General features: G+C 40.5%; 1 pseudogene across 1 annotated transcript; it reads right to left on the bottom strand.

Moving 5' to 3' along the window:
- Positions 1-22,861: 22,861 nt before the first annotated feature.
- LOC143595706 (transport inhibitor response 1-like protein pseudogene) lies at positions 22,862-26,861 on the bottom strand (annotated as a pseudogene). The gene is made up of 3 exons (XR_013146570.1): positions 26,350-26,861; positions 24,392-24,899; positions 22,862-23,682 (listed from the first exon to the last, which is right to left on the bottom strand). The product of XR_013146570.1 is annotated as a transport inhibitor response 1-like protein pseudogene (transcript).
- Positions 26,862-27,170: the final 309 nt, after the last annotated feature.

Genomic DNA, 27,170 nt, shown 5'->3' with positions numbered 1-27,170 from the left:
AAAAACTATTTGTGGGGCTATACCCGGATTTGGACCATGATTTCGTTCTTGGCGACCTCCATCGAATATTTTATGAACCTACGAAGAATCGGATCAATGAAATGTCCCTAGAGCCTTCTCGTGGCCCGTTCGAAATTTTGCTACTACGGCCAAAAGGGTAGATACACCGTCAGCCCGAAAAAACTGATTATGGGCCTATTCACGGAATCTGGCCATATTTTAAGTCCTGGCGACCTCCATCGAATAATTTATGACCCTACGAAAGAATCGGATCAATGAAATGTCTCAAGAGCCTTCTCGTGGTTCGTTCGTAATTTTGCTACTATGGCCATAGGGGTAGATACACCGTCAGCCTGAAAAAAACTGATTGTGGGGCTATTCACGGAATCTGACCATATTTCCTTCTTGGCGACCTCCATCGAATATTTTATGGCCCTACGAAAGAATCGGATCAATAAAATATCCCTAGATCCTTCCCGTGGCCCGTTCAAATTTTGCTACTACGGACAAAAGGGTAGGTACACCGTCAGCCCGAAAAAACTGGTTATGGGGCTATTCACCGAATCAAACCTTATTTTCGGTCCTGGCGACCTCCATAGAATATTATATGACCCTACGAAAGAATCGGATCAATGAAATTTACCTAGAGAATTCCCGTGGTCGGTTCGAAATTTTGCTACTATGGCCGAAGGGGTAGGTACACCGTCAGCCCGAAAAAACTGATTGTGGGGCTATTCACCTAATCTGACCATATTTTCGGTCCTGGGGACCTCCATCGAATATTATATGACCCTACGAAAGAATCGGATTAACGAAATGTCCCTAGGGAATTCCCGAGGCCGGTTAGAAATTTTGCTACTACAGACAAAGGGGAAGGTACACCGTCAGCCCAAAAAACTGATTATGGGGCTATTCACCGAATCTGACCATATTTTCGGTTCTGGCGACCTCCATCGAATATTTAATGACCCTACGAAAGAATCGGATCAATTAAATTTCCCTAGATCCTTCCCGTGGCCCGTTTGAAATTTTGCTTCTACGGCCAAAGGGGTAGGTACACCGTCAGCCTGAAAAAACTGATTATGGGGCTATTCACCGAATCTGACCATATTTTCGGTCCTGGCGACCTCCATCGAATATTTTATGACCCAACGAAAGAATCTGATCAATGAAACGTCCCTAGAACCTACCCGTGGCCCGTCCGAAATTTAGCTACTACGGCCAAAAGGGTAGGTACACCGTCAACCCGAAAAAACTAATTATGGGGCTATTCGCCGAATCTGGCCATATTTTTTGTCATGGCGACCTCAATAGAATATTTTATGACCCATCGAAAGAATTGGATCAATGAAACGTCCCAAAAGCCTTCTCGTGGCCCGTTCGAAATTATGCTACTATGGCCAAACGGGTAGGTACATCGTCAGCCCGAAAAAACTGATTATAGGGCTATTCACGGAATCTGACCATATTTTCTGTCCTGACGACCTCAATCTATATTTTATGACCCAACGAAAGAATCGGATCAATGAAATGTCCCTAAATCCTTCCCGTGGCTCGTTCGAAATTTTGCTACTACAGCCAAAGGGTTAGGTACACCGTCAGCCAGAAAAAACTGCTTATGGGGCTATTCACGGAATCTGACCATATTTTCAGTCCTGACGACCTCCATCGAATATTTTATAACCCTACTAAAGAATCGGATCAATGAAATGTCCATATAGCTTTCCCGTGATCCGTTCGAAATTTTGCTAATACGGCCAGAGGGGTGGGTACACCGTCAGCAGAAAAAATTGATTATTGGGCTATTCACAGAATCTGACTATATTTTCGGTCCTGGCGACCTCCATCGAATATTTTATAACCCTACGAAAGAATCGGATCAATGAAATGTCCCAAAAACTTTCCCGTGGCCCGTTCTAAATTTTGCTACTACGGCCAAAGGAGTAGGTACACCGTTTGCCCGAAAAAACTGATTATGGGGCTACTCACCGAATCCGACCATATTTTCGGTCCTGGCGACCTCCATCGAATATTATATGACCCTACGAAAGAATCGGATCAATGAAATGTCCCTAGAGAATTCCCGTGGCCCGTTCGAAATTTTGCTACCACGGCAAAGGGGAATGTACACCGTCAACCCGAAAAAACTTATTGTGGAGCTATTCACGGAATCTGACCATATTTTCGGTCTTGGCGACCTCCATCGAATATTATATGGCCCTACGAAAGAATAGGATCAACGAAATGTCCCTAGATCCTTCCCGTGGTCCGTTCGAAATTTTGCGACTACGGCCAAAGGGGTAGGTACATCGTCAGCCCGAAAAAACTGATTATGAGCCTATTCACGGAATCTGACCATATTTTCGGTCATGGAGACCTCCATCAAATATTTTATAACCCTACAAAAGAATCGGATCAATTAAATTTCCCTAGATCCTTCCCGTGGCTCGTTTGAAATTTTGCTTCTACGGCCAAAGGGGTAGGTACACCGTCAGCCTGAAAAAACTGATTATGGGGCTATTCACCGAATCTGACCATATTTTCGGTCCTGGCGACCTCCATCGAATATTTTATGACCCTACGAAAGAATCGGATCAATGAAATGTCCCTAGAGCCTTCCCGAGGTCGGTTCGAAATTTTGCTACTACGGCCAAATGGGTAGGTACACCGTCAGCCCGAAAAAACTGATTGTGAGGCTATTAACCGAATCCGACCATATTTTCGGTCCTGGTGACCTCCATCGAATATTTTATGACCCTACGAAAGAATCGGATCAATGAAATGTCCCTAGACCTTTCCCGAGGTCGGTTCGAAATTTTGCTACTACGGCCAAAGGGGTAGGTATACGTCAGCCCGAATAAACTGATTATGGGGCTATTCACCGAATCTGACCATATTTTTGGTTCTGGCGACCTCCATCGAATATTTTATGGCCTTACGCAAGAATCGGATCAATGAAATGTCACAAGATCCTTTCCGTGGCCCGTTCGAAATTTTACTACTACGGCCAAAGGGGTAGGTACACGTCAGTCCGAAAAAACTGATTATGGGGCTATTCACCAAATTGACCATATTTTTGGTTCTGGCGACCTCCATCGAATATTTTATGGCCTTACGAAAGAATCGGATCAATGAAATGTCCCAAGATCCTTTCCGTGGCCCGTCCGAAATTTTTCTACTACGGCCAAAGCGGTAGGTACACCGTCAGCCCGAAAAAACTGATTATGGGGCAATTCACGGAATTTGACCATATTATCGATCATGGCGACCTCCATCGAATATTTTATGACCCAACGAAAGAATCGGATCAATGAAACGTCCCTAAAGCCTTTTCTTGGCTCGTTCAAAATTTTGCTACTACGGCCAATGGGGTAGGTACACCGTCAGCCCGAAAAAACTGATTATGGGGCTATTCACGGAATCTGACCATATTTTCGGTCCAGTCGACCTCCATCGAATATTTTATGACCCTACGAAAGAATCGGATCAGTGAAATGTCCCTAAAGCCTTTTCGTGGCCCGTTCGAAATTTTGCTACTACGGCCATAGGGGTAGGTACACCGTCAGCCTGAAAAAAAACTGATTGTGGGGCTATTCACCGAATCCGACCATATTTTCGGTCCTGGCGACGTCCATCGAATATTATATGACCCTACGAAAGAATCGGATCAATGAAATATCCCTAGATCCTTCACGTGGAACGTTCGATATTTTGCTACTACGGCCAAAGGGGTAGTTACACGTCAGCCCGAAAAATGATTATGGGGCTATTCACCGAATCTGACCATATTTTCGGTTCTGGCCACCTCCATCGAATATTTTAAGGCTTTACGAAAGAATCGGATCAATGAAATGTCCAAGATCCTTTCTTTGGCTCGTTCGAAATTTTGCTACTACGGCCAAATGGATAGGTACATGTCAACCCGAAAAAACTGATTATGGGGCTATTCACCGAATCTGACCATATTTTCGGTTATGGCGACCTCCATCGAATATTTTATGTCCTTACGAATGAATTGGATAAATGAAATGTCCCAAGATCCTTTCCGTGGCCCGTTCGAAATTTTACTACTACGGCCAAAAGGGTAGATACACGTCAGCCCGAAAAAACTGATTATGGGGGCTATTCACCGAATCTGATCATATTTTCGGTTATGGCGACCTCCATCGAATATTTTATGGCCTTACGAAAGAATCGGATCAATGAAATGTCCCAAGATCCTTTCCGTGGCCCGTTCGAAATTTTGCTAATACGGCCAAAGGGGTAGGTACACTGTCAGCCCGAAAAAAACTAATTATGGAGCTATTCACGGAATCTGACCATATTTTCGGTCCTGTCGACCTCCATCGAATATTTTATGACCCTACGAAAGAATCGGATCAATGAAATGTACCTAGAGCCTTTTCGTGGCCCGTTCGAAATTTTGCTACTATGGCCATAGGGGTAGGTACACCGTCAGCCAGAAAAAAACTGATTGTGGGCCTATTCACCGAATCCGACCATATTTTCGGTCCTGGCGACCTCCATCGAATATTATATGACCCTACGAAAGAATCGGATCAATGAAATGTCCCTAGAGAATTCCCGTGGTCGGTTCGAAATTTTGCTACTACGGCCAAAGGGGTAAGTACACCGTCAGCCCGAAAAAACTGATTATGGGCTATTCACGGAATCTGACCATATTTTCGGTCCAGGTAACCTCCATCGAATATTATATGACCCTACGAAAGAATCGGATCAATGAAATGTCCCTAGAGCCTTCTCGTGGCCCTTTCGAAATTTTGCTACTACGGCAAAAGGGGTAGGTACACCGTCAGCACGAAAAAACTGATTATGAGGCTATTCACGGAATCTGACCATATTTTCAGTCCTGGCGACCTCCATCGAATATTTTATAACCCAATGAAAGAATCGTATCAATGAAATGTCCTTATAGCTTTCCCGTGGTCCGTTCGAAATTTTGCTAATACGGCCAAAGGGGTAGGGACACCGTCAGCGCGAAAAAACTGATTATGGGGCTATTCACAGAATCTGACCATATTTTCGGTCCTGGCGACCTCCATCGAATATTTTATAACCCTACGAAAGAAACCGATCAATGAAATGTCCCAAGAGCCTTCTCGTGGCCCGTTCGAAATTTTGCTACTACGAACAAAGGGTTAGGTACACCGTCTGCCCGAAAAAACTGATTATGGGGCTAATCACGAAATCTGACCATATTTTCTGTCCAGGTGACCTCCATCGAAAATTTTATGACCCTACTAAAGAATCGGATCAAAGAAATGTCCCTAGAGCCTTCTCGTTACCCGTTCGAAATTTTGCTACTACAGTCAAAGGGGTAGGTACACCGTCAGCACGAAAAAACTGATTATGAGGCTATTCACGGAATCTGACCATATTTTCAGTCCTGGCGACCTCCATCGAATATTTTATAACCCTACGAAAGAATCGGATCAATTAAATGTCCTTATAGCTTTCCCGGGGTCCGTTCGAAATTTTGCTAATACGGCCAACGGGGTAGGTACATCGTCAGCACGAAAAAACTGATTATGGGCTATTCACAGAGTCTGACCATATTTTCGATTCTGGGGACCTCCATCAAATATTTTATAACCCTATGAAAGAAACGGATCAATGAAATGTCCCAAGAGCCTTCCCGTGGCCCGTTCGAAATTTTGCTACTACGACCAAAGGGTTAGGTACACCGTCTGCCCGAAAAAACTGATTATGGGGCTAATCACGAAATCTGACCATATTTTCTGTCCAGGTGACCTCCATCGAAAATTTTATGACCCTACTAAAGAATCGGATCAAAGAAATGTCCCTAGAGCCTTCTCGTTACCCGTTCAAAATTTTGCTACTACAGTCAAGGGAGTAGGTACACCGTCAGCACGAAAAAACTGATTATGAGGCTATTCACGGAATCTGACCATATTTTCAGTCCTGGCGACCTCCATCGAATATTTTATAACCCTACGAAAGAATCGGATCAATTAAATGTCCTTATAGCTTTCCCAGGGTCCGTTCGAAATTTTGCTAATACGGCCAAAGGGGTAGGTACACCGTCAGCACGAAAAAACTGATTATGGGGCTATTCACAGAATCTGACTATATTTTCGGTCCTGGCGACCTCCATCGAATATTTTATAACCCTACGAAAGAATCGGATCAATGAAATGTCCCAAAAGTCTTCCCGTGGCCCGCTCGAAATTTTGCTACTACGGCCAAAGGGGTAGGTTCACCGTTTGCTCGAAAAAACTGATTATGGGGCTACTCAGGGAATCTGGCCATATTTTGGGTCCTGACGACCTCCTTCGAATATTTTATGACCCTACGAAAGAATCGGTTCATTGAAATGTCCCTAGAGACTTCCCATGGCTCGTTTGAAATTTTGCTACTACGGTCAAAGGGGTAGCTACACCGTCAGTTATGGGGCTATTCACAGAATCTGACCATATTTTCGGTCCTGGTGACCTCCATCGAATATTTTATGACCCTACGAAAGAAATCGGATCAATGAAATGTCCCTAAAGCCTTCACGTGGCCCGTTAGAAATTTTGTTTCTACGGCAAAAGGTGTACGTTCACCGTTAGCTCGAAAAAACTGATTGTGGGGCTATTCACGGAATCTGATCAAATTTTCAGTCCTGGCGACCTCAATCGAATATATTATGACCAGACGAAAGAATCGGATCATTGAAATGTCCCTAGAGCCTTCCCGAGGTCTGTTTGAAATTTTGCTACTACGGCCAAATGGGTAGGTACACCCTCAACCCGAAAAAACTGATTGTGGGGCTATTAACCGAATCCGACCATATTTTCGGTCCTGGCGACCTCCATCGAATATTTTATGACCCTACGAAAGAATCGGATCAATGAAATGTCCTTAGACCCTTCCCGAGGTCGGTTCGAAATTTTGCTACTACAGCCAAAGGGGTTGGTACACGTCAGCCCGAAAAAACTGATTATGGGGCTATTCACCGAATCTGACCATATTTTTTGTTCTGGCGACCTCCATCGAATATTTTATGGCCTTACGAAAGAATATGATCAATGAAATGTCACAAGATCCTTTCCGTGGCCCGTTCGAAATTTTACTACTACGGTCAAAGGGGTAGGTACACATCAGTCCGAAAAAACTAATTATGGGGCTATTCACCGAATTGACCATATTTTCGGTTCTGGCGACCTCCATCGAATATTTTATGGCCTTACGAAAGAATCGGATCAATGAAATGTCCCAAGATCCTTTCCGTGGCCCGTTCGAAATTTTGCTACTACGGCCAAAGCGGTAGGTACACCGTCAGCCCGAAAAAACTGATTATGGGCTATTCACGGAATATGACCATATTATCTATCATGGCGACCTCCATCGAATATTTTATGACCCAACGAAATAATCGGATCAATGAAACGTCGCTAAAGCCTTTTCTTGACCCGTTCGAAATTTTGATACTACGGCCAAAGGGGTAGGTACACCGTCAGCCCGAAAAAACTGATTATGGGGCTATTCACGGAATCTGACCATATTTTCGGTCCTGTCGACCTCCATCGAATATTTTATGACCCTACGAAAGATCGGATCAATGAAATGTCCCTAAAGCCTTTTCGTGGCCCGTTCGAAATTTTGCTACTATGGCCATACGGGTATGTACACCTTCAGCCTGAAAAAAACTGATTGTGGGGCTATTCACCGAATCCGACCATATTTTCGGTCCTGGCGACGTCCATCGAATATTATATGACCCTACGAAAGAATCGGATCAATGAAATATCCCTAGATCCTTCACGTGGCGCGTTCGATATTTTGCTACTACGTCCAAAGGGGTAGTTACACGTCAGCCCGAAAAAACTGATTATGGGGCTATTCACCAAATCTGACCATATTTTCGGTTCTGGCGACCTCCATCGAATATTTTATTGCTTTACGAAAGAATCGGATCAATGAAATGTCCCAAGATCCTTTCCGTGGCCCGTTCGAAATTTTACTACTACGGCCAAAGGGATAGGTACACGTCAGCCCGAAAAAACTGATTATGGGGGCTATTCACCGAATCTGATCATATTTTCGGTTATGGCGACCTCCATCGAATATTTTATGGCTTTACGAAAGAATCGGATCAATGAAATGTCCCAAGATCCTTTCCGTGGCCCGTTCAAACTTTTACTACTACGGCCAAAGGGGTAGGTACACGTCAGCCCGAAAAAACTAATTATGGGGGCTATTCACCGAATCTGATCATATTTTCGGTTATGGCGACCTCCATCGAATATTTTATGGCCTTACGAAAGAATCGGATCAATGAAATGTCCCAAGATCCTTTCCGTGGCCCGTTCGAAATTTTGCTACTACGGCCAAATGGGTAGGTACACTGTCAGCCCGAAAAAATTGATTATGGGGCTATTCACGGAATCTGACCATATTTTCGGGCATGTCGACCTCTATCGAATATTTTATGACCCTACGAAAGAATCGGATCAATGAAAGTCCCTAGAGCCTTTTCGAGGCCCGTTCGAAATTTTGTTACTATGACCATAGGGGTAGGTACACCGTCAGCCAGAAAAAACTGATTGTGGGGCTATTCACCGAATCCGACCATATTTTCGGTCCTGGCGACCTCCATCGAATATTATATGACCCTACGAAAGAATCGGGTCAATGAAATGTCCCTAGAGAATTCCCGTGATCGGTTCGAAATTTTGCTACTACGGCCAAAGGTACACCGTCAGCCCGAAAAAACTGATTATGGGCTATTCACGGAATCTGACCATATTTTCGGTCCAGGTAACCTCCATCGAATATTATATGACCCTACGAAAGAATCGGATCAATGAAATGTCCCTAGAGCCTTCTCGTGGCCCTTTCGAAAATTTTGCTACTACGGCTAAAGGGGTAGGTACACCGTCAGCACGAAAAAACTGATTATGAGGCTATTCACGGAATCTGACCATATTTTCTGTCCTGGCGACCTCCATCGAATATTTTATAACCCAACGAAAGAATCGTATCAATGAAATGTCCTTATAGCTTTCCCGTGGTACGTTCGAAATTTTGCTAATACGGCCAAAGGGGTAGGTACACCGTCAGCACGAAAAAACTGATTATGGGGCTATTCATAGAATCTGACCATATTTTCGGTCCTGCCGACCTCCATCGAATATTTTATAACCCTACGAAATAAACGGATCAATGAAATGTCCCAAGAGCCTTCCCGTGGTCCGTTCGAAATTTTGCTACTACGACCAAAGAGTTAGGTACACCGTCTGCCCGAAAAAACTGATTATGGGGCTAATCACGAAATCTGACCATATTTTCTGTCCAGGTGACCTCCATCGAAAATTTTATTACCCTACTAAAGAATCGGATCAAAGAAATGTCCCTAGAGCCTTCTCGTGACCCGTTCGAAATTTTGCTACTACGGCCAAAGGGGTAGGTACATCGTCAACACGAAAAAACTGATTATGAGGCTATTCACGGAATCTGACCATATTTTCAGTCCTGGCGACCTCCATCGAATATTTTATAACCCAAAGAAATAATCGGATCAATGAAATATCCTTGTAGCTTTCCCGTGGTCCGTTCGAAATTTTGCTAATACGGCCAAAGGGGTAGGTACACCGTCAGCACGAAAAAACTGATTCTGAGGCTATTCACGGAATCTAACCATATTTTCGGTCCTGGCGACCTCCATTGAATATTTTAGGACCCTACGAAAGAATCGGATCAATGAAATGTTCCTAAATCCTTCCCGTGGCCCGTTCGAAATTTTGCTACTATGGCCATAGGGGTAGGTACACCGTCAGCCCGAAAAAACTGATTGTGGGGCTATTCACCGAATCTGACCATATTTTCGGTCCTGGCGACCTCCATCGAATAATTTATGACCCTACGAAAGAATCGGATCAATGAAATGTCCCTAGAGCCTTCCCGAGGTCGGTTCGAAACTTTGCTACTACGGCCAAATGGGTAGGTACACCGTCAGCCCGAAAAACTGATTGTGGGGCTATTCATCGAATCTGACCATATTTTCGGTCCTAGCGACCTCCATCGAATATTTTATGACCCTACGAAAGAATCGGATCAATGAAATCTTCTTAGAGCCATCCCGAGGTCGGTTCGAAATTTTGCTACTACGGCCAAAGGGGTAGGTACACGTCATCCCGAAAAAACTGATTATGGGGCTATTCACCGAATCTGACCATATTTTCGGTTTTGGCGACCTCCATCGAATATTTTATGGCCTTACGAAAGAATCGGATCAATGAATTGTCCCAATATCCTTTCCCCCGTTAGAAATTTTGCTACTACGGCCAAAGAGGTAGGTACACCGTCAGCCTGAAAAAACTGATTATGGGGTTATTCACGTAATCTGACTATATTTTCGGTCCTGTCGACCTCCATCGAATATTTTATGACCCTACGAAAGAATCGGATCAATGAAATGTCCCTAGAGCCTTTTCGTGGACCGTTCGATATTTTGCTACTATGGCCATAGGGGTAGGTACACCGTCAGCCTGAAAAAACTTATTGTGAGGCTATTCACCGAATCCGACCATATTTTGGGTCCTGGCGACCTCCATCGAATATTATATGAACCTACGAAAGAATCGGATCAATGAAATGTCCCTAGAGAATTCCCGTGGCCGGTTCGAAATTTTGCTACTGCGGCCAAAGGGGTAGATACACCGTCAGCCCGAAAAAACTGATTATGGGGCTATTCACCGAATCTGACCATATTTTCGGTCCTGGCGACCTCCATCGAATATTTTATGACCCTACGAAAGATTCGGATCAATGAAATGTTCCTAGATCGTTCTCGTGGCCTGTTCGAAATTTTGCTACTACGGCCAAAGGGGTATGTACACCGTCAGCCCGAAAAAACTGATTGTGGAGCTATTCACGGAATCTGACCATATTTTCGGTCTTTGCGACCTCCATCTAATATTTTATGACCATACGAAAGAATCGGATCATTGAAATGTCCCTAGAGCCTTCCCGATGTCGGTTCGAAATTTTGTTACTACGGCCAAAGGGGTAGGTACACCGTCATCCCGAAAAAACTGATTATGGGGCTATTCACCGAATCTGACCATATTTTCGGTTATGGCAACCTCCATTGCATATTTTATAACCTTACGAAAGAATCGGATCAATGAAATGTCCCTAGATCCTTCCTGTGGCCCGTTCGAAATTTTGCTACTACGGCCAAAGGGGTAGGTACACCGTCAGACCGAAAAAACTGTTTCTGGGCCTATTCCCGGAATCAGACCATATTTTCGGTCCTGGCGACCTCCATCGAATATTTTATGATCCTACGAAATAATCGGATCATTGAAACGTCTCTAGAGTCTTCTCGTGGTCCGTTCAAAATTTTGCTACTACGGCCAAAGGGGTAGGTACACCGTCAGCCCGAAAAAACTGATATTGGGGCTATTCACCGAATCTGACCATATTTTCTGTCCTGGCGACCTCCATCGAATATTATATGACCCTACGAAACAATCGGATCAGTGAAATGTCCCTAGAGAATTTTCACGTGGCCCGTTCGAAATTTTGCTTATACGGCCAAAGGGGTAGGTACAGCGTCAGCCCGAAAAAACTGTCAGCCCGGAAAAACTGATTGTGGAGCTATTCACGGATTATGACCATGTTTTCGGTCCTTGCAACCTCCATCGAATATTTTATAAACCTACGAAAGATTCGAATCAATGAAATGTCCCTAGAGCCTTCTCGTGGCCCATTAGAAATTTTGCAACTACGGCCAAATGGGTAGGTACACCGTCAGCCCGAAAAAACTGATTGCGGGGCTATTCATCGAATCTAACCATATTTTCGGTCCTGACGACCTCCATCGAATATTTTATGACCCTACGAAAGAATCGGATCAATGAAATATCCCTAGAGCCTTATCGTGGCCCGTTCGAAATTTTCCTACTATTATCATTGGGGTAGGTACACCGTCAGCCCGAAAAACTGATTGTGGGGCTATTCATCGAATCTAACCATATTTTCGGTCCTGGCGACCTCTATCGAACATTTTATGGCCCTACGAAAGAATCGGATCAATGAAATTTCCCTAGGGCCTTCTCGTGGCCCGTTCGAAATTTTGCTACTATGGCCATAGGGGTAGGTACACCGTCATCACGAAAAAACTGATTGTGAGGCTATTCACCAAATCTGACTATATTTTCGGTCCTGGCGACCTCCATCGAATATTTTAGGACCCTACGAAACAATCGGATAAATGAAATCTCCCTAGAGCCTTCTCGTTGCCCATTAGAATTTTGCAACTACGGCCAAATGGGTAGGTACACAGTCAGCCCGAAAAAACTGATTGTGGGGCTATTCATCGAATCTAACCATATTTTCGGTCCTGGCGACCTCCATCGAATATTTTATGACCCTACGAAAGAATCGGATCAATGAAATGTCCATAGAGCCTTCTCGTGGCCCGTTCGAAATTTTTCTACTATGGTCATTGGGGTAGGTACACCGTCAGCCCGAAAAAACTGATTGTGGGGCTATTCACCGTATCTGACCATATTTTCGGTCCTGGCGACCTCCATCGAATATTTTATGACCCAACGAAAAAATCGGATCAATGAAACGTCCCTAGAACCTACCCGTGGCCCGTTCAAAATCTTGCTACTACGGCCAAAGGGGTAGGTACACCGTCAGCCCGGAAAAACTGATTGGCTGTACACCGTCAGCCCGAAAGAACTGATTGTGGAGCTATTCACGGAATCTGACCATATTTTCGGTCTTAGAGACCTCCATCGAATATTTTATGACCCTATAAAAGAATCGGATCAATTAAATGCCCCTAGAGCCTTCTCGTGGCCCGTTCGAATTTTTGCTACTACGGCCAAAGGGGTATTTACACCGTCAGCTCGAAAAAACTGATTATGGGGCTTTTCACGGTATCTGACCATATTTTCGGTCCTGGCGATCTCCATCGAATATTTTATGACCCTACAAAAGAACCGGATCAATGAAATGTCCCAAAAGCTTCTCGTGGCCCGTTCGAAATTTTGATACTACGGCCAAAGGGGTAGGTGCATCGTCAGCCCGAAAAAACTGATTATGGGGCTATTCACGGAATCTGACTATATTTTCGGGCTTGGTGACCTCCATCGAATATTTTATGGCCTTACGAAAGAATCGGAACAATGAAATGTCCCTAGAGTCTTCCCGTGACCCGTTCGAAATTTCGCAACTATGGCCATAGGGGTAGGTACACCGCCAGACTGAAAAAACTGATTATGGGGCTATTCACCGAATCTGGCCATATTTTTGGTCATGGCGACCTCAATCGAATATTTTATGACCCTACGTAAGAAACGGATCAATGAAATGTCCTTAAAGCCTTCCCGTGGCGCGTTCGAAATTTTGCTTCTACGGGCAAAGGGGTAGGTACACCGTCAACCCGAATAAACTGATTGTGGGGCTATTCATGGAATCTGACCATATTTTCGGTCCTGGCGACCTCAATCGAATATTTTATGAACCTACGAAATTATTGGATCAATGAAATGTCCCTAGAGCCTTCCCGATGTCGGTTCGAAATTTTGCTACAACGGCCAAAGGGGTAGGTACATCGTCAGCCCGAAAAAACTGATTATGGTGCTATTCATGGAATCTGACCATATTTTCGGTCATGGCGACCTCCATCGAAAATTTTATGACCCTACGCTACTATGGCCATAGGGGTAGGTACACCGCCAGCCTGTAAAAACTGATTATGGGGCTATTCACCGAATCTGGCCTTATTTTTGGTCATGGCGACCTTAATCGAATATTTTATGACCCTACGTAAGAATCGGATCAATGAAATATCCTTAAAGCCTTCCCGTGGCGCGTTCGAAATTTTTCTACTACGGCCAAAGGGGTAGGTACAACGTCAGCCCGAAAAAACTGATTATGGGCCTATTCACGGAATCTGATCATATTTTCGTTCCTGACGACCTCAATCGAATATTTTATGACCCTACGAAAGAATCGGATCAATGAAATGTCCCTAGAGTCTTCCCATGGCCCGTTCAAAATTTTGCTACTACGGCCAAAGGGGTAGGTACACCGTCAGCCCAAAAAAACTAATTATTGGCCAATTCACGGAATCTGACCATATTCTCGGTTCTGGCGATCTCCATCGAATATTTTATGACCCTACAAAAGAATCGGATCAATTAAATGTCTCTAGAGCCTTCTCGTGGCCCGTTCGAAAATTTTGCTACTACGACCAAAGGGGTAGGTACACCGTCAGCTCGAAAAAACTGATTATGGGGCTATTCACCGAATCTGACCATATTTTCGGTCCTGGCGACCTCCATCGAATATTTTATGACCTTACAAAAGAACCGGATCAATGAAATGTCCCTAAAGCTTCACGTGGCCCGTTCGAAATTTTGCTACTACGACCAAAGGGGTAGGTACACCTTCAGCACGAAAAAACTGATTATGGGGCGCTATTCACCGAATCTGACCATATTTTCAGTCATGGCGACCTCCATCCAATATTTTATAACCCTACGAAATAATCGGATCAATGAAATGTCCCTATTGCCTTCCTGTGGCCCGTTCGAAATTTTGCTACTACGGCCAAAGGGGTAGGTACACTGTCAGCTCGAAAAAACTGATTATGGGGCTACTCACAGAATCTGACCATATTTCCGGTCCTGGCGAGCTCCATCGAATATTTTATTACCATTCGAAAGAATTTGATCAATGAAATGTCCCAATAGCATTCCCGTGGCACATTCGAAATTTTGCTACTATGGCCAAAAGAGTAGGTACACTGTAAGCCCGAAAAAACTAATTATGGGGCTATTCACCGAATCTGACTATATTATCAGTCCTGGCGACCTCCATCGAATATTTTATGAACCTACGAAAGAATCGGATCAATGAAATGTCCCTAGATCCTTCCCGTGGCTCGTTCGAAATTTTGCTACTACGGCCAAAGGGGTAGGTACACCGTCAGCCTGAAAAAACTGATTATGGGGCTATTCACCGAATCTGACCATATTTTCGGTTCTGGAGACCTCCATCGAATATTTTATGACCCTACGAAAGATTCGGATCAATGAAATGTCCCAGGGCCTTCACATGGCGCGTTCGAAATTTTGCTAGTACGGCCAAAGGTGTAGGTACACCGTCAGCACGAAAAAACTGATTATGAGGATATTCACCAAATCTGACCATATTTTAAGTCCTGGCGACCTCCATCGAATATTTTATAACCCTACGAAAGAATTGGATCAATGAAATGTCCCTATAGCTTTCCCGTGGTCCGTTCGAAATTTTGCTACTACGACCAAAGGGGTAGGTACACCGTCAGCACGAAAAAATCGATTATGGGCTATTCACAGAATCTGACCGTATTTTCGGTCCTGGCGACCTCCATCGAATATTTTATAACCCTACGAAAGAATCGGATCAATGGAATGTCCCAAGAGCCTTTCCGTGGCCTGTTCGAAATTTTGCTACTACGGCCAAAGGGGTAGGTACACCGTCTGCCCGAAAAAACTGATTATGGGGCTATTCACGGAATCTGACAATATTTTCGGTCCAGGTGACCTCCATCGAATATTTTATGACCCTACGAAAGAATCGGATCAATGAAATGTCCCTGAGCCTTCTCGTGGCCCGTTCGAAATTTTGCTACTACGGCCAAAGAGGTAGGTACAGCGTCAGCCCGAAAAATCTGATTATGGGCCTATTCACGGAATCTGACCATATTTTTGGTCCTGGCGACCTCTATCGAATATTTTATAACCCTACGAAAGAATCGGATCAATGAAAAGTCCTTATAGCTTTCCCGTGGTACGTTCGAAATTTTGCTATTACGGCCAAAGTGGTAGGTACACCGTTAGCACGAAAAAACTAATTATGGGGCTATTCACAGAATCTGACCATATTTTCGGTGCTGGCGACCTCCATCGAATATTTTATCACCCTACGAAAGAATCTGATCAATGAAATGTCCCTAGAGCATTCTCGTGGCCCGTTCGAAAATTTGCTACTACGACAAATGGAGTAGGTATACCGTCAGCCCGAAAAAACTGATTATGGGGCTATTCATCGAATCTGACCCTATTATTAGTCTTGGCGACCTCCATCGAATATTTTATGACCCTACGAAAGAATCGGATCAATGAAATGTCCCTTGAGCCTTCACATGGCCCGTTCGAAATTTTGGTACTACGGTCAAAGGGGTAGGTACACCGTCAGCCTGAAAAAACTGATTATGGGGCTATTCATCGAATCTGACTATATTTTCGGTCCTGGCGACCTCTATCGAATATTTTATGACCCTACGAAAGAATCGGATCAATGAAATGTCCCTAGAGCCTTCCCATGGCCCGTTCGAAATTTTGCTACTACGGCCAAAGAGGTAGGTACACCGTCAGCCCGAAAAAACTGATTAAGGGGCAATTCACCGGATCTGAATAGAAACAGGTTTAAATAAAATTAAATAGAAACAGATTTAAATATCAAATAGAAACAGATTTAAATCGAACTTACAAGTATAAAACATTTATAATTCTTGAACTTGCTATAAAATAAAAGTAAAACAAAACACCTAATCCAGTGAGTCCAGCTCACAACCCTCTAGGCCTTAACAACCCACATTAAAAAGAGTTACATTTTTGTTAAGGCCCATTTGTCTATGTGAGGCTCATTTTTTAATCTTTTAAGACTAACATAAGGGCTTTCTCCAAGGCCCGTATATGGTATGTAACAAACGTATTATCATTTTTAACAACTTTTTTAAACGTTTATTGATTTAGTATAATAACTTAATGTTTATAGTTAATTAAGGGACAAAAATACTATTTTTTTGTTGTGAAAGTTCTATGTAAATGCTAATTTATTAATTAAGTGACTTAAATAGGAAATGTATGAAATTCTCCCTTCACTAAATTTAAGATTGTAAGTCGAAAATTGATATGGCATTTTAAAGATAGATTAAACCACTCACACATGTGTTAAATTTGTTAAAAAGGCTCCTTAGATTATGCTTTTAACGGGTTAAAAGACAAAAAACAATAGATTAAATTAACACTTAATAAGGGTGAGATGAAGTTAAAAGGATTAAACCATTTTCTTTGGGTGAGATGTAGTGAAAAAGAGAAAAAATGAGTGACGTTGTGTTAAGATGTGTTAAAGTATACTACATGGCCTAAATCTTAGTTATTATTGAATATTTAATTCTTCATAGTTACTTCCTATTTTAAGTTAAATTAGAAAAAGCAACTAGTAAATATTAACCAAGTTTCGTATATATTCCATTTACTCCACTATTTTTTTTCGAACGGTGACTTTTACAGTTAAACTAGTAATACGCGACTAAGTCGCGCCCCACCACCCCACTCAGGCTAGCTATGTTAACATGATCACTATTTTACTTCACAAAAAAAATAAAAAACAAAAAATTATAATAATAAAAAATAAAACGTTATTGTTTAAAATGTCAGAATCACACTACTACACTCATCTACATAGTAAACCAAAAACACATACCTTAAAAGCATCTTGTTTTGTGCCTAAGTTAAGTTGTGAATCAACATTTGGCAAGACCCTAAACTCACGGTTACAAGCAGATTTACCGATCTGATTTTACAACTACTAATAACTAGTTACATGCACGAACTCAACCTATACAAGACCGCCGGTCTTAACTCTTAAACCGATGTTTTTTTTATTATTTTGGATTTGATAAAAACACATTACAACATCTTTAAGTCATATAATATTATAATTCCATCCTTCATTTATTTTTGAGCCGATTGTAAACGTTGAAAATAGAAGGGTGGTTCTCACTGAATTGGGGCCCACCATTGAGGAAAGCAGCCTGTAAATTTCTTTTCAGAAACTTCTTTTGACCACTGAAATTGACCACCTCTTCCTTGCTTGAAAGGCCAAGTCTAAGTAGATGGTCACACCACAATTTTCATTCATATAAAAAGATGATGTTCTGTTAAGACTAGTTTACAAAACTCGCGTGGTAGGGTGGAGTAGCGATGCAAATTTAGTCGGTACCAATTCACTTTGTTATGGTATCGGTAGCATGCAGACCTTAAATATAAATTAGTAAGCACGTAAAAATTAACAAAAAAACCGAAACAAAACATAAATTTGCACCGCTTCCACCCTCTAGCTCTCTAGGATAGTGTTAGAAAGATGTTGAAGCGAGAGAGAATATTAAAATGGTTTAAAAGAAGTGGTGTCTGTTAGGGTAGTTCAAACGTCATAGTCAAAATGAAGTGACTGTGCAATATTAGCATAGTCGTAAGGTACTTCCGGTAGTTGAAATGAGTACCCCTCCCCCCTAACTCGAATCATTTTGAGCATTTGCTCTCCGTTTCTAATTAACACTTATCCGTTCTTCGCGTACTAAATTAATTAGAAGGATTGGTCGCTTGATTTAGTATCGAACACCGGAATCGTTGATTTAGTTCTCGGGGAGAATGCGAAGAAGAAGTATTATTATGGTGAAGTTGAATACATGTTCTCAGCATCTCGACTTGTGTAGAAGAGAATATACGGTGTGTTTAAACCCAGGAACGTTTGCACCACCGTTTATGCTTCGCCGGAGAATCTAGGTGAGGTTAGTGTCTTTTACTAAATAGATTAATTCAAATATACGCAGGTGATGATATTTTTCTTCTACTTATTAATAAGCCACTCAAGAAAGAAAAATAAGATGTTTACCTGAACAACCGGTTTCCAGTTTTGCTTTAGTGTAAATTCTCAATTATATTAAAAAGTAAGTGGAGGGACTTTTTTAAGAAAAATAAGAAAGATAGTATTTTCCATTCTTTTTGGCTTATTTTCTAACATTTTAATCTTATATAACACAAGTCAACTTATATATTTTACAATCCCGTTGATCTCCTGATAATCCCCTTAGTAAGTGCAATTACACACCATTTGATCATCAATGGTCTTGTAGAAATCTTTCGGTTTTTGTGGGCAGTAGTTTGTTGATACGAGAAGAAATATATTTATAAACGTTTGATTGTTAGTTGGTAATACCAACAGCAGTAACGAATCCCGTAATTTTTCGAGGGAGTGACTACGTTTTAGTGTTTGGATATATATATGTCAACTCGATTTCTATATTTTCCGGATCAAGTTGGTGCCGGGTTCGATTTTGTTATCCTTTCTATTGAATAGTTGTTGTGGGTGATGGTTTTCATCTTTGCTTTATCATAACCTAATGAAGTGGCTGCAGCTAACAAACCTTTAGTGACACCAAATAGTGATGACAAGAATTGAATGTTATTCAATGGTCCCAAATGATGATATGTGAGAATATTGCATATCAATTCTTAATTTTTTTTGTCATTCTAATTTAGTTGATTTTCACTATATTATTAATAGTACAAATATGTGAAAATGTTAAAAAGATATATCATGAAAATCATTCATGTAAAAGGGGGTTTAAAAGAATATATGTCATGAATTCATCTATTAAAATATTTATCATTAGAAAATACTAAACTTATGTTTAAACTTATACAAAAGAATAAATAATTTATATTACACATATACTTGACAAGTAACTGCCTGATTTATTATTATAATTTCTTTTTAAATGATTGTGGAATTTATTGAATTTAAGCGGAAAAGCTCAGTAAAAAGCTGTAAATCGTCTTCAAAGTTAAAACAACGAATGAAAGCTTACAAAATTTATATTGTGACGTTTACATTCTGCATTCCTCATGTTCTTTACCCAACCCAAACGAACGAATTAAGATAAACAGAATTCAATCTCAAACAAATAATACCATTAAAAATCAATCTAATATAAGAAAAAGATATAAATTATAAAATCACATATAAATGTAAAAAAAAAAAAGTAGCCATCACTACCTCACAAGTTCGAATCTCATGTATTCCTAGATTTAAGCATGAGTGAAGCACTACTAGATAAATTAAGACTTACGAGTCACGAGATTAAACCCATCCGACAACTTTACAAAGATTTAGACAAGTGATTGTTGTTCAAAAAATAATATATACATATAAAAGAAGTAAATAGTCTAATCATTTGTAAGACTATTTAGTATGTTAGGTATGGCCAAATAATTAGAAGTTAATTGGGTTGAGCTAGCCGAAAGAGACTGGTTCCATAGTGGTCTACATCAGGATTATGACCAGGAGCTTGGGACCAGTTGAAAGGGTCAAGTCAAAGAGGACCTTGGTGTGTCATAAATTCTATGATCAATTGATGTGAAATATTAATGTTTCATTTTGAAATACATTATTTTATTTTATGTAAATTTATATTTTGCCACTAAAAATTTACAAAATTGAACTAAACCCACAAGTTAAACTACCTCATTAAGTCATAAACATTCTGTAAAAGTTCACCGTTGCAACGAACTCATCCAAAATTAACCTCAAAATTAACGGGCGTAGCAGTGTTAACATAGTTTTGGAGCTAGTTTTTCTCCCAAACATGACTAATACGGGTCGTCTAAGAATCTCATTAAACATAGACATTTGTGTTATCCCTTTCATTTTTTTCGTATTTATTTCTCTTTCCTTAAAATTTAGGCGGATATTTTATTTTGAGATATCCTACACTTGTTAGAAACAAGCACATATTTTATTTTTGATATTTTGGTTTCTACTATCTAATGGAGTAAATAAGCTAGATTTGATTTATTCTAATTCAAAGTCAACTACATAAATTCAATTAGATTCCAATGAATCCAACCATGAAAAACCTCTACCATAAGTTGTTTTGCAAAAATAGATTCATATGTTGTCTATCAATTATTCTACAACTGGAAAAAGAACGTATTTACCATCTAAAGTATTCTAAACTATTATTGAATAAATGAATATTGAACACTTACGCTATACACTTGATACAACAAATACAAGAAAAAAATTCAAGAAAAATAAATAAATTACCACTATAACACTCACCTTTGATTTCATACACATAATTTAATAGTTCTGAATAAGCACAGTCACTTAATTTTTAGAGAAACTCGGCATCATATCACAATAAACATGTCCCCCTGAACTACCCGAGATATTTAATTGCCACCTATTTACACCTCACATTTTACTGATTTATCAGCAATGCTACCCTAAAGAATTTTATACCCGAATGTCATTGTTCTTCGACTTCCATTTTTAGGTTCGCATACCTGATTTCCTTAACCGAAGGAGCATGCTGAATGAAGTGTGGGCACTTTTGCTAATTTACCCGATGAAACCGAGGCACTAACCGAGTGGTGCCACAGAAACCCTGAGAAAGTACAACATTCAAAGCCTTGGGTCCAATTTCCTATAGCACCACAACTTTAACCATAAGGCTATGTGTAGTGGAGGGGCTACAAATTGGGGCGTTTTACGCCGTGTGGCGTCCAGTCAGCAAGGGATGAGAAATTGTTTTTGGGATGTAATGGTGAAGATGCTACAAACTGGGCCCACAATATAATATAATAATAATATATACATATATATGTGTGTATATATATCCCCCTCTCTCTCAATCATAATATAATAATAATAAAAACTACTTCACAAACAAACCAAGCAGGCGATAACAATTTGGCGCCCCCCAACAATTCTCCCCACATTTCGCCTAGAGGGACGGTGTTGTAGCCCCTTTTAGCCCAAAATCGCCCAAACTTGTAGCCCACTACATACGGCGTAATGAACAACAAAATTTATTGAAAAGAAGCTTCAAAAGTAATTAAAGGTGGTGTGAAATCAAAAAGAAAACTTGACCCTACAAAAGTCAAATCATCCAATGAAGGTTAAACCATATCCAAACATGATGTACATTTTCTTATGCACAAAGTACAAGTATTGCTACTTCAACCTGTCCATCCTTTTTCATTCAATGAGGCAGCCCCCATCACAATTTTCCATACACATGACACGTAACACCAAAACATACTCAAATACTTGTCATTCGTCCAAAAACACTAAGATTATATGTAGGTGCCTCGTTGGCCCGATTCATCCTTTAATATTACGTTAAATCATATTTGGCTGGATACTAAGATAAAGCTCATACTTGCTTGCTTGACTCCGTTCTGTATAAAGCCTCTGCTCATGAGCCATAAATAACCAAGCGTTCACCTTTTCTCCCTTTGCTGGCGCTAGTGGGCTCGTGGGAGGCCATCGTGCCAACACTCACGCCAGTTGTGTTGGGGTGTTCGCAACTGATGTGGCCGCTGCACCCTCACTCGCGCCCTCGCTCGCCTACAACACATAATCTTAAAATACAACTCTCAGGTAGAACTGTAGAAGTGTAAATCGGGTATTTTCAGGAACCGGAACCAACTTCGGGTATGATCAACAAAAGTCAAAACCGGGTCGGGGTAGGAACCGGTTCCGGGTATAGTCGGGTATTTGACCGGGTTTTTTTCGGGTGTCGGGTTGGATTTTGACCAGGTATTGATGGAAGCAATTCTGAGGGATACTGATCCGGGAAGAAACCTAAGAATTGGTCGTACCCACAGGTCAGGTACAGAGTGGATCCGATTCCGGGTCAGGTACACCGTCTTGGGTCCAAAACTAGTGCACCTCTATGCATAGTGTAGCATAAATATAAATTTAACTACTGTAGCCTTCAAGAAAAATACCACACTCAATCACACAAAGAAAGTCGTCATTCTGAAAAAAAAAAAAAAAAACTATCAAATGTACAACTCTCAATGAAGAAGGTACAAGTCCCTATAGCTACAAAAAGAGTTGCCAAAACTCAATAGTCAATAGAACATAAATAACAGAAAAGAATATTATAACAGCCTACCCTCACCTATCTAGAGCTACAATATTATCAAACCCTCATCGCATTTTAGCACAAATGTAGATTTGAATGTTATAGCCCTGGATCAAAACATAAAAGAATACTGAATCTCGGGTCGGGTCAGGCCTGGCCATCATAAGATATTGACAAACCGTGGAGCATCAGCCCGCGGGCCATCTAAAGATCGATACATATATAATGTATCGACAAAATCACCCTTCTCCCCACCTTCCTCGTCCCTACGAAACACCTCCACCACTAATCTTGGCAACCGGCGGGCCACATCCAAACACCCTTCTCGGGTCACTTGACACGACGACAACCAAACAAAACGCATATTATAAAAACGATGTAAACCGGACAATAAAGCCGAATCACCAAAACGGGCTATCTCTAATCTCGAGTTTTTGCAAACTCGTGCACCCTTCCAACACGTATTTCAACCCGATATCACTATCACCCGCAAATGCAACCGATAGTGTTCGCACCAATTTACCATATTGCCCTATGTAACAAAATGCTTTATTCGTTAGCAACCCGGAAACCGCGAGCCGGGTCAGCTTCTTACAGTTCTTGACAATGGCTCCGAAACCCTCGTCCACTGGTTCACCGGTTACATGGTCAGGTCGGTACCGGCTGATTATACAAAGGCGAAAGACTACAAGATCCGGGCAGTTCTTAGACATGGCCACAACTGCAGCATTGGTCATCTGCTGACAAAAGTAAAGAATAGATTGTAGTTTTCGACAGCCTAAAGAAATTGCGAGTAGGCCCGTTTCTGAAACGGGCCCCTCGGTATTTTCTGATGGGTCGGTCGGGAAAACACGAAGCTCGCGGAGATCTTTGCATGCTTCTGCCACTGCTTCAAGCCCTTCAACACAGATTGAATCAAGAACCTGAAAAGAAAGAATGGATTTAAATATTTAAACTTTCAAGAAAATTGATCTTTTTGGTGCAATGTTGATAAAGATTCAAGCTTTTTTTAAAAAAATATATTTTTTAGTGTAATATTGACAATAGACAATAATGAAGATCACATTATGCATAATTTTAGATAAAGATTCAAGCTTTCAAGAAAATAACAATTTTTATTAGTGTACTCTAGACAATAGACAATATATAAAGATCCTAGTTATGCAAACTTATATATAAAATTCAAGATTTATAAAAAAAATAACAATCTTTTTAGTGCAATCTTGACAATAGACAATAACAAAGATCATATTATGCAAATTTTTTAGATAAAGATTTGAACAATTAAGAAAGATGATCTTTTTGGTACCATGTTGATCATAGACATTACTAAACATCTATATATGCAACATTTTAGATAAAGATTCAAGCTTTTAAGAAAAAAATAATTTTTTTAGTGTAATCTTGAAAATAGACAATCATAAAGATAACATTATGCATAATTTTAGATAAAGATTCAAGCTTTTAAGAAAAAAAAATATATTTTTTTAGTGTAATCTTGACAAAAGACAATAATAAAGATCAAATTAAGCATAATTTTCAAGAACCATAATAACTTTTAGGCATAATGTTTGATCATAAACATTTATAAAGATTCAGGCTTTTTCAAGAAAGATAACAAATAAAACTTACCCAAAAAACCTGAAGTTTGTGGCAGTGACGGATAACCGGTTTTAACTGGTCAGCATCAATGTGTGCATAGCTAAGATTTAACGACGTAAGGTTACCACAAACAGGAATAATCGCAGGAAGATAATCTGGAGCGATTTCTCTAAAACCCGAGAGACAAACAATATTTCTGCAAGCTGCAAATGCAGACACATAATCCAATTCTCCATTGTTTTCGTTCTGCGGGTGCTCTGGAGGACTAAATGACCCGGTTCCTAAATGGGTCAGCTGTGGAGCCCGGGTAAGTAACCGATAAAGTAACTGTATAGTGACGTGACGGTTTAATCTAAGTTTCTTTAACATAGGTGACCAGGCTACTAGCTTCTCTAAAGATTCAAAATTTATGGGAGATTCAATACAGTCAAATGTTAAAGATTCCAAATTTGTCGGACCGTTAGTTGGAAAACATGAAATCCAGTCAGTTTCGTCGTCGGACACCTCATCATCAATCAGCTCAAGAACTCGCAGACGCCTGAAGTGATTAATACCATAATTTAGTCACATTGAGCAATAATTTGTTAGTTAAAGTGATATTAGAAGATAGAGCCCGAGTGTGCACGGTTCGGTTTTGTGCTAAAACTGAAACAAAATTGAAAATTCGGTTTTTAAAATGTGAAACGGTTCGGTTTCTTTTTTTCGGTTTTGCCATTTAAGCTTGGAAATTTTGGGCCGAAAACAATTTTGCCCCAAAATAATGAATTTGGGCGTTAAACACTTTGTTAATTAATAACTAATTAATTATTATACATTTGGGCTAAACTGGTGATTAACAGAGACCGAACCAAAATCAACCGTAAATCGAATTAACCAAAAACAATGAACCGAAAATCGGTTTTTTTGTTCGCTCAATTTCAAATAACCGAACCATTCGTATTTTCATATAGTTTTAGTTTTTTAGCTGCATTTTATTTATTTCATGTATTTATACATCCATTTCATTTATTTCTTAGCAAAAAATATAACCCAGAATTAACCAAAATGAAAACCAACAAACTAAACGAATAAACCAAACCAATTGGTTAATAAAGCAGATTAACCAATGACTTCGGTTTCCGTTAAGGCTAATAACCGAACCGAACCACTCACACAACTAGCTAAAATATTTGAGTTACATATTCATGAAATTCTTATAAATCACATTAAATAAACTTTGAAACTCCATAAATTCGGTTCGGTTATGTTTTTTCATTGGTTTTTACGGTTTCATAACACCGACTAAAACCCAGAAAGGTAACTAGTTATAAATCCGATTCGGTTCGGTTTCGTCAAGTGACAAGCCGGCAGCTAGGGGTGCAAACGAGCCGAGCTACTCGAGATCGGCTCGTGAAAAAGCTCGATCGAGCCGAGCTTAAACGAGCCCGGGCCTAAAAGAAAGCTCGTTTAATAAACGAGCCCGAGCTTCACTTATTGAGCTCGAGCTGACTCGCGAGCCTGAGCTAGCCTGTCATTTATATATTTTTTTTATAACTATAAATATTAATAGATACATATATATTTAATAATTATTAACTGATATATATAATTTTATGAAAAATGTTAACTAAATAACATATTATTTTATATATAAAGTTATTATGAAAATAAATATACAAATATAATTATAAATATATTAAAAATTAATTAATAAATATTATAATTATAAATATATTAAAAATTAATTAATAAATATTAAACGAGCCAAGCCCGAGCCAAGCTCGAGCTTGAAAAACTAAGAAACAAGCCGAGCTTGAGACTGGTCGAGCTCTGGCTCGGCTTGTTGCACCCCTACTGGCAGCACACAAGAAAGTTATCGTAAAAAAAATACCTCCATTACATGTATTTGTTAGCAAAACATTTAGCCCAAGTTCGGTTTTAATTATTAACCGACTTAAAAACCAACACACTACCCGAATAAACCGAACCGATTAACCAACAACTTTTACCTGCAACTCCCAACAACAAGACCAAGTCCTTTAGTCCCAAACCCATCACAACACACCAACCCCAACTCTTCCAACCCACCAAACGAGTGGGCCACCACCGCCAGGTCATCATCCGTCACACACACTCTCTTAACACACACCCTCTTCATCCCACAATACACCACACTCATAGCCACCACCCACGGCTTAAACCACCCACCCCATCCACGTGGCATCAACCCAAAGTCAGCAAACCGTGGCTTACCCTTTATAGTAATATTATTAATATTAACAAACCGTTTGGTTACTCTGTCTGGATTTACTGAGTAACAGTTGGAGACGGTGACGTGTGATCTGGTGTGGGATTCTGCTTGGTTCCATGACTTGCAGACGAGTGAGATGGTGTTGCGGTCGTGTGTGGAGGTGATGAATGTTAATATGGTTTCGAGGACGTTTGAGAGGACTTGATCTGGGGTTGGCCGGAAATAGTTTGGTGGGGTTCCGGTGGAGATGACGGAGATGACGGCGGACATGGGATCTGGATATTGGGTTGGGAGGATGGGAAGTGGGTTTTTATAAAAAAATGGAATTTATGGGCCATACTCGAGAATTTATATGTCTTGGCCCGAACTGAAATAAAAAGACCCGTAAACTCTAACGAGTAATGAAATATTATAAGGAAAAAAAAATTAGGCCTTATGTGAATAGGTTTTTTGTTTGGTTTAAACAGTTAAATATTAAAACGGGCCTACTTGGTTATGATTTAGGTAGTGTAAAAAACTTTGTGTATAAAAATAAACTTAAAAATGTCTTAAGCGAGACTAGAACTAACCTAGTTATTG

This window comes from Bidens hawaiensis, unplaced genomic scaffold (assembly GCF_021521415.1).
Source record: "Bidens hawaiensis isolate Kalapana, Puna unplaced genomic scaffold, B.hawaiensis_p1.1 tig00045479_1, whole genome shotgun sequence".
Lineage (NCBI taxonomy): Eukaryota > Viridiplantae > Streptophyta > Magnoliopsida > Asterales > Asteraceae > Bidens > Bidens hawaiensis.
This window is presented reverse-complemented; position numbering and strand designations above follow the sequence as displayed.